Source organism: Python bivittatus, unplaced genomic scaffold (assembly GCF_059951505.1).
Source record: "Python bivittatus isolate LINGU-HERP-01145 unplaced genomic scaffold, Pbiv_v1 ctg000100_np1212, whole genome shotgun sequence".
NCBI classification, from domain to species: Eukaryota; Metazoa; Chordata; class Lepidosauria; order Squamata; family Pythonidae; genus Python; species Python bivittatus.
The window spans coordinates 1,636,016-1,643,847 of NW_028277038.1; positions in this window are offsets into that span (position 1 = coordinate 1,636,016).

The window sequence follows — 7,832 nt, forward strand, 5'->3', positions numbered from 1 at the left end:
ATTAGCAGGATGCATTTATTAATACCAACTATCTGTCACAATGAATTTTGCATAAAGAGGATAGGAGTGGGGAACTGATTTCCTGCCAAGGACTACATTGCTCATCTGTTGGAGTCTGCACATCAGAAGGAAAAAGATTGTTAGCTGCCCAGAGTCATGTATATGAGATGGGCAGCCAAACAAACAAACAAACAAACATAAACAGCAGTGCCCAAACTGGGCAGAGCAATGACTTTTCTGTCACCCAATTTCCTTTCTTACTGCCATTCTTTTTCCTCTTCACATTATTTCTCCATCTGTTAAGGCTTCTTCTCATTCACACTTTCCTTCTCTGCACTGTATGAGATTAGACTGCACCACAGGTTACTCACCTCTAAACTGATACCACGGGAAGTTCATAGAAGCTGTTAGCCTTGCTGAAGTCAGCTAAACTGACAAGAATGTAGACTGCACCTTGCATACATACATACATACATATATATAAATCAATTATATCTCTTTTGTTTAATCCAACTGGCCTTGGCACTGTCTTGGAAAAGACAGTTTAATTGCAGCTATATAAAAAACTTGAAACTATAATCCCTTATCTGAGTCAGCACAATGTATTAACAGATTTTTAAAAATCAGATGAATCTCAGCCAGGCTGCCTAGTAATGAATATGTACTACTGAAGAATGGACAGTGACACAGCATTTCCTAAGAGCAAAAGTGGAGTGAGGTAGCAAAAATACACAGGGCCAGATTGCCATATTGGCTGGAATAAACTGAGGGAAGGCAAATAGCTCAAGAGTGATGTGCTTGCATTTTCTGTTGAGTGGTTATGCAGCAGAAAGGTGACTGCTGTGGATCTTCCAATGCAGTTACGAAGGAGACTGAGGATGAAAGACCAAAGGAGATGAATAGGTGACAACATGACAATATCAAGTATCCCAGACTAGGTTGAAGATATCCAGACGGGGAGTTTGTGTTCTCTAACCAAAGGACCACAGGTGGAGCAAAAATCTTGATCCTGAATTGAAGAACAAAATCCAGTAGGAAAATCTTATTGCTTTACCTGCTAGACAGGGACATGAATGGCATGGTATTATTATAGTTCAAACATAGGATTCATGAGCATGCTGGAAAATCATGCCTCAGGTTTGTACAGAGTCTTTTCCCTACAGGAAATTATATGGTGAGAATGAGGAGCTTAGCTCTTTTATAAGAATAGCCAGAAAAAGAAGTGATATGAGAACTTTGTAAAATACCCAACAACATCTAATTTTTGTCATCCTTGATACTTGTTGCTGGATAAACTTAAGCATTCATCTTTTATCTGCAGAGTCCCAAATTAAACTGATCAGTCAACGTCACTTAAGTAAGACCCTATCTGAGACAGATAGACCAAAATCTATTTACCAAAAAAAGTTTAAGAGAGTTATGTTTTACATAGGACATCATCTCACAATGTTTTCTCCAGTCTTTAGTGTAAATATAATTGTAATTCTGGAGACTGCTTCAAATATTACTGGGTACACTCAGTAGGACACTGGCCAGCCATGGCTCCTTTACAACTGTGCCCATACAAGCTTCATATTTGTAAACACAATTGTAACCTCTTAGGTGTATTTTAAGGAACCATATTCTTAGCAGGCACTGCACAATTGCTTCCCAAATCCTAGAATGAGTTTATCATGATCTAAATGTTAAGATTTACATGACCAAAGTAAAAAACAATTTGTTTGTTTCATAACTTATATTTTGTTTGCCATTTCAGTCTTTGGTATCTTCTAAATTAGGCTTTTCCAATCTGATGTTCCCCAGATGTGTTGGGACTGCAACTCCCAGAATTCCCATTCTGCATAAACAAAACCATAAGCAAATCATACACTGCTTGAAAATTAATCTGTGGCATCTGCTTGGCTGCAGCTGAAAGGAGACAAATTGGGCTTAAATCGCCATTGTTCTCCTCTATTGTAGCTGTTTCTAGTTCTACATAAGCCTTAGCCAAAACCCACATGTTCTGCTGGAAGAACTATACTCATTCTTGACAAAAATTAAAAAGCACATCAGTTAGAATGGTCGAAATCTATTGGGAACTTGTCACTTTGAACAGCCTAGAATCTTAATGCAACTCTGAATCAATGAACTAGATGCTGACTCAAACAGAAGAGGAACCTAAATTATCACTGATTTCCCCAGCGGAAGTTAATCCAAAGAAATGGACAGGAGCTCGTAGAAACTTAAAGGAAGTAACATGTCTGCTAGAATTTTAAAATCAAGGGTATTCAGCATAAAATTGGACTGAAAAGTACATTAGCAATTGGAAGCTACAATTGCAGAACTATTGGGCATCAACATTTGCACATCCTAAAATTACAAAGTGTGTGTCTCATGATCACATTGTAAAACTGTGGATATTGCAGTACTGTTTGTCATGTGTTATTTCATGGCCCTACTGACCAACAACTGGGTTTGGGGGACTACTGTAGCTGTGGTGCTTCATACATGGAAGCAATTCAAATATGCAAGAAAAGATGGTACACTGGCAATAAGGTGATCAACAGACAGAACAATCTTCCTCACATGTACTAGATCAACTCTCATAATTCCTACCCAGCAACTACATAGAAATCAGTGTGGATGCTTTCTCATTTAATAATCTTCTTGGTATTGGGAACAATTTGAAGACATATAAAAGATGCATGCAACAGCATATCAAAAAGTCCATTAATGGGTGCAAGGCTCCTTCTCAGTTGAGCTTTAATTTCTTGTTTAATTCAGGTGTACTATTAAAATCTGCTCATTCATGCTCATATGGTATTTTATGTAACAGTGACATCATGCTTGAAGACCTGCCAGCCAGTTTATCCTAATAGAATGGTTAAGAGGAAGATGTGAAAATGAAAACAAATAAAGACAGCCGGTGACAGAGTAAATGACTATTATCTCCACACATGTCTCTCTTCCCATCTCCGATTACAGTGGTGTTTACAGTAGTCACCAGGATTGCAGACTTACTTCATGAGAACATAAGAACATGGAAAAAACCCAGATGCATCTATGTATTCCAGCATTGTCACTAATAAGATGTCTTGGGAAAATTCACAATAAGAACCAACTACAATAATCCTTTTTATCGGAATTGGGTTCTCATGTTGTGCTAAGGAGTGAGCTAGATATAAGGTAGGCCCCATATAACTAGCTCATTCATGGTTGTCCACAGATAAACTTGCTGTAGTTTTGAGACAAGGATAGTGAAATTGACAATTAGATGTCAAATCTCAGCTAGTCTTCTCACTCATAAGAATATGTCCCATTGCCATAATCATTGACAGTTCCTGTCTAAAATGAAAAAATGGGAAGTGAAAAAAAAAACATGTTGTAGCAAAGAGTGGTCTTGTTCAGAATTCTATTCAGGCTTGCTCTCTCCCATTTCTATTATGCCCCTCAAACCCCAGGCCCCTCTCCATGCCACTGAGCAGGCTTCAGCCTCACTGGGAGGAAGAAAAAGAGATTAAGGAAAGAGAAAATGTTCACCACTGGGTCTCACTGCCTGGAAAAAAAAAGTTCTTCTCTTGTGTCACTTCCTGCCTCCTCAACTGTGCATGAAAGTACAGTATTGCCACACTGAAAGCACTTGACGGTGCTGCTGTCACACTTTTGCCATTTTTAAAATGTCAGATGAAAAGGAAATAGACGCTGTTCCTGACTTTTCAAAATCTATTGTGCAGTTTTATTTTGCTGATTATTCATATTGTCCATTGGCACTCAGCTCTCCTTTTACTACTGAAAAAGCCACTAACCAGCACAAGTCCTACTTATTGATAACTACAAAGCCCAGTAATGTGTAGATATTGCCATAAGGGTCTCAAAATCACATCCCCAATCACATCCCACCCCTAAAGTGGAAAATGGTTTTCCTAAGTCCTGAACCCCATTAATAAAAAAATACATATTAACCTAGGCTACAGTCACTTCTTTTATAAAACTGGCTGGAAGCCTATATTGTACTGTACTTGATCTCCTGCTGTATCGATAATCTGTAATGCCAGCCTCTGGCCACTCCAAGTGGAAGAGCTGCATTCTAGCAAAGAATAAGTAAATCCTTCTTCTGACTAGCAACCTATCACAAAGCCACAAAAACTGAGAACTGACGGCCTCCCTTGCCAGTTGTTAAAGACCTCAGATAAGTTCCATTAAGTTTTCTTCAATTATTAGAAAAAGATTATTTAGAAAATATTACTATCTCTGCAAAATTTATATAGCATGTATATAAAGCATACAGTGGCTATTACATAAATGTGATGTCCACAGAATGATGGTCCTTTGTAATCTGTCACAATTAAATTAAATTAAGTTAAATTAATTTAGTTTTATTGTAAAAAGCAGAAAAGCAGCAGCATCTTAAGTAATCAGCAACCCTGTAAGGCCACAAAAAGCATCCACAAAGAAAAGAATTATGAAAGGAAAATTAAACAAGCAAGCCTTTCCAAATTGGGGATTTGTAGAGTTTTTACGAGGGAGGTAGCAATGAAAGAAACTTAAATCTAGAGAGCAAAGGGAATAAGGTCACACTGCATTATTTAGCCAAATTGTCATTCAAGTCTTGGGAAATGTCAAGAGAGAGGAAGAACCATTGTTTGTGTGTGCTTGGTTTTGTCAAGCAGTGCAAATATAAGAGATCAAGAAGGGATTTTCTTGGAATGTATACTCATTAGATCACATCTGTGTTCTAAAGAGTTATTCAGGAGCAAGAGAGGGATTTAACACATTTAGGATTCAGTTCTATATGTGCAGTTCTCATCAAACACATTGGGAATAGAAATATGAAAGACCAAACTGTGAAACTACAAAAAGAGCTTGTGGTATTTTGTTTGGGTTTCTTTTATTTGCACAATTGTAGCTTTGAAAAGGAGACTAAGTTTTCTTCACTGAAGATAATTAGTTCCATAAGACAATAATCTTACCTGTTAAAAATTGCCTAGTCCTAAGCAATATAACTGCCTAATAAATAGGATGGTAGGTTAATTCGGGTAGAGAAGAATAGTATGCAAGAATCACAGCTGCATTGTGATTGGATTACAGAACTGATATGAACATTTTTATAAATGCTAAATAAAGTTGGGAATTTTTGTTGCTGTTGTTGGTAAAGATCCTGTTGGCAATAAGGAAGAACAATGAACTAAAAAAGATTACAGAACCTGGCAGGACAGAGGGAATAATTAAGGGCACAATGGCTTAGGCAGCAAAGTGTTACATCTTCTAGGGAAGGTGGTTTTATCTGTGGAAGAAGCAACTGGATTGCTTAAGATTCAAATAAGAAGTTATGGGTGTCCCAGAATGAGAAGGAAAGGAAGCTTTGGAACTCACAATTAATTCTAACTTAACTAACAAGATGCTATGGATAAGAAACATATAAGTAAGCCCAGTTACTATTCAGATATGCCTGTATAAACCCAGGTGTTTTATGGGTTTTCCAAATACCGATGGCTTCGTACAGTTATGTATGGTTCTTTTGCAGTGTGGTTTAAGTCCTATTGCCCAGACTTACTCCAATTTTTAAAAAATATTAGGTAGAGTCATATTCTGTACATTGCGTATGGTTTAACCCAGATGACCTCTATTTTCCTGGTATTGACTGTTCCTTCCTGACTTATTTCAAGGTGAGATGATACTGCAGCTTTTTTCAATCTCCTGCTCCCCACCTCAGCTCAAACACTTATCAGTTCCACCAGTGATGACATAGTTAGTTAATGTTATTACATAACCACCAGAGCAATGGAGCCGCTGTGTGCATGTGCATATTCCAAAAATATTTCTTTAGAGCAGAAATATTTATTTAATATTTAAATCTTAGAGCTGACGGCTTTAAAAAAAAAACCTGCCCTATCAATTAAGGTAGTCATAAATGTGGTAATTAAACAACATTTGGCCAAACCTTAAAAGCAAAAGCAGTTACACATTGGACATCCTTTCTCCCTGCCAATGAAATTATACATATTATCACCACTCTGTTGGTTTTAATTGCTTTGGGGCTTTTCCCTGACTGATTTCTGTAGCATCCAGCTTAAAAGAAAGACTATTAAACATATTCAGCAGTGGGTCAATTTGAAAGGACATAATTTGTCCTTGACATCTGTCATAATAATAGTACATACTAATAATGAAGTAATTCATGACTGCCAATCCTCCATCCGTGCCTCAGAAACAGTGTTTGGGAAGCCTCAAGGATGGTTGAAACACCAAAATACAATATGCTTATGGTAGAAAAGATATGGAAGGAAGGGGAAAGCCTCAAAATAACTTAGTAAGGACTGGGGATGTTTCGGTGGCCACAGAATGCTGAATGTCTGTGGGTGGGTGCGAAAGGAATACGGGCTGTTCAGTATTACATGATGTGCTATATCAGTGCTGACTTCGGTTTTTTATTGAGGCTGGCTCTGCTTTCTGTGTTCATTTCACATTTGCTCTTAAAATTTTTACCTTCTGTGCCCAACAGACTTGCCCAAGTGATTTTAGTTGCTTTTAGTCTAGAAATCGAGCACATTTTTTGAAAAAAGCCAGGTTCGCTAGCACGTTTCATGCTGCAGCTTTCTGGACTCAGGGATTCCTGATCCGTGTTGCGTTTCATGGCCGTGTATGAAGGTGCAAAGGCAAATATTCCTGCTTCAGTGCTAAATACTGCAGAGAGTGTCAATGCCAATTAAACTTTGAAAACTAAACCCAATTTCTCCTTACCTTTTGTCAGATGATCCGTCCCCTCTTCTAAAAGAAAGGATGTTTCTGCGCAGGGAAGCGTGCACTGCTTAGGGCGATTTCATTTCCCAAAAGGAGACAGAACTCTGTGCATTCTCAAGCGTTCTCTTTCCTTTTACCCTGCGTGTGACCGAAAGTCCATCCCATTGTGGATTTCTTTTGGATTGAGGGCTGCCAAGGGGATCATGTCTTGTTTGGGAAAATGGGTTGCGATCTCAGGAGAAAGCAAGCTTGTCAAGAGGAAAAGCCACCTTTTCTGGAAACTAATATTGATAAATCCTGTCTGTCAATCAATTCAATTAACCAGCTCCCATTTTTCCTTTAAAGGATCTCCTCCTCCCATCTTGTACAGGATTGAAACCACGAATTCTGAAACATGGTGGCATGTGAGGAGGCTTGAGGCTGTGGATACAATGTTTTGCAAGGGCTTAATCTTATTTTATCATCCCAGGGCTTCACGGCCCCTCTTTTCTTCACAGAAAAGCCCCCTCCAGGGCCTTTGCAACTGTGGGTGAGCTTTTGCAGGTGTGGCTACGAGTTGTCAGGATGGACCCAGAATATGTGGACTTTTGCGCCAACCCACCAAATGGTTTAATTCAGTTGCCCAACTCAGCACCTGGGGACCCTCTCTGTTTTTAAGGCTTTTAGGGTTCATGCACCCTGCCCTTCATGCTCAACCCCTCCAGGGTGGTGGGGGCTATTTAATTTTAAAAATACACCCACTCAGAGCTTTGCACATGTTCTTTCCTTTGTTCCCACTTGATTTGTTTTTAAAGCAGGAGGGTGGTTTTCCCCTAGCGGGTCCTGCATTGACCAGAATGCCATTTCCCCTCTCTCCCATCTTTCTTCTCCCTCTCTCTGTCTCAGGTTTCCATTTTTTCCCCTTCTTTAGCTTCCTCCTCAGAAGCGCCCTGACAGACAGAGACGGACTCTTTTTCTGCTCCCCCCTCCCGCTTCCTTTCTTTCTATCACTCCCAGGCGGAAGGATCCCGGGCGCGCGATTGAGTGAGGCAACTCGCGGGAGAGAGAGAGAGCGCGCGAGAGAGAGAGAGCGCGCGCGCGCGCACGATCAGGGACGGAGGGGGGGAAGCACG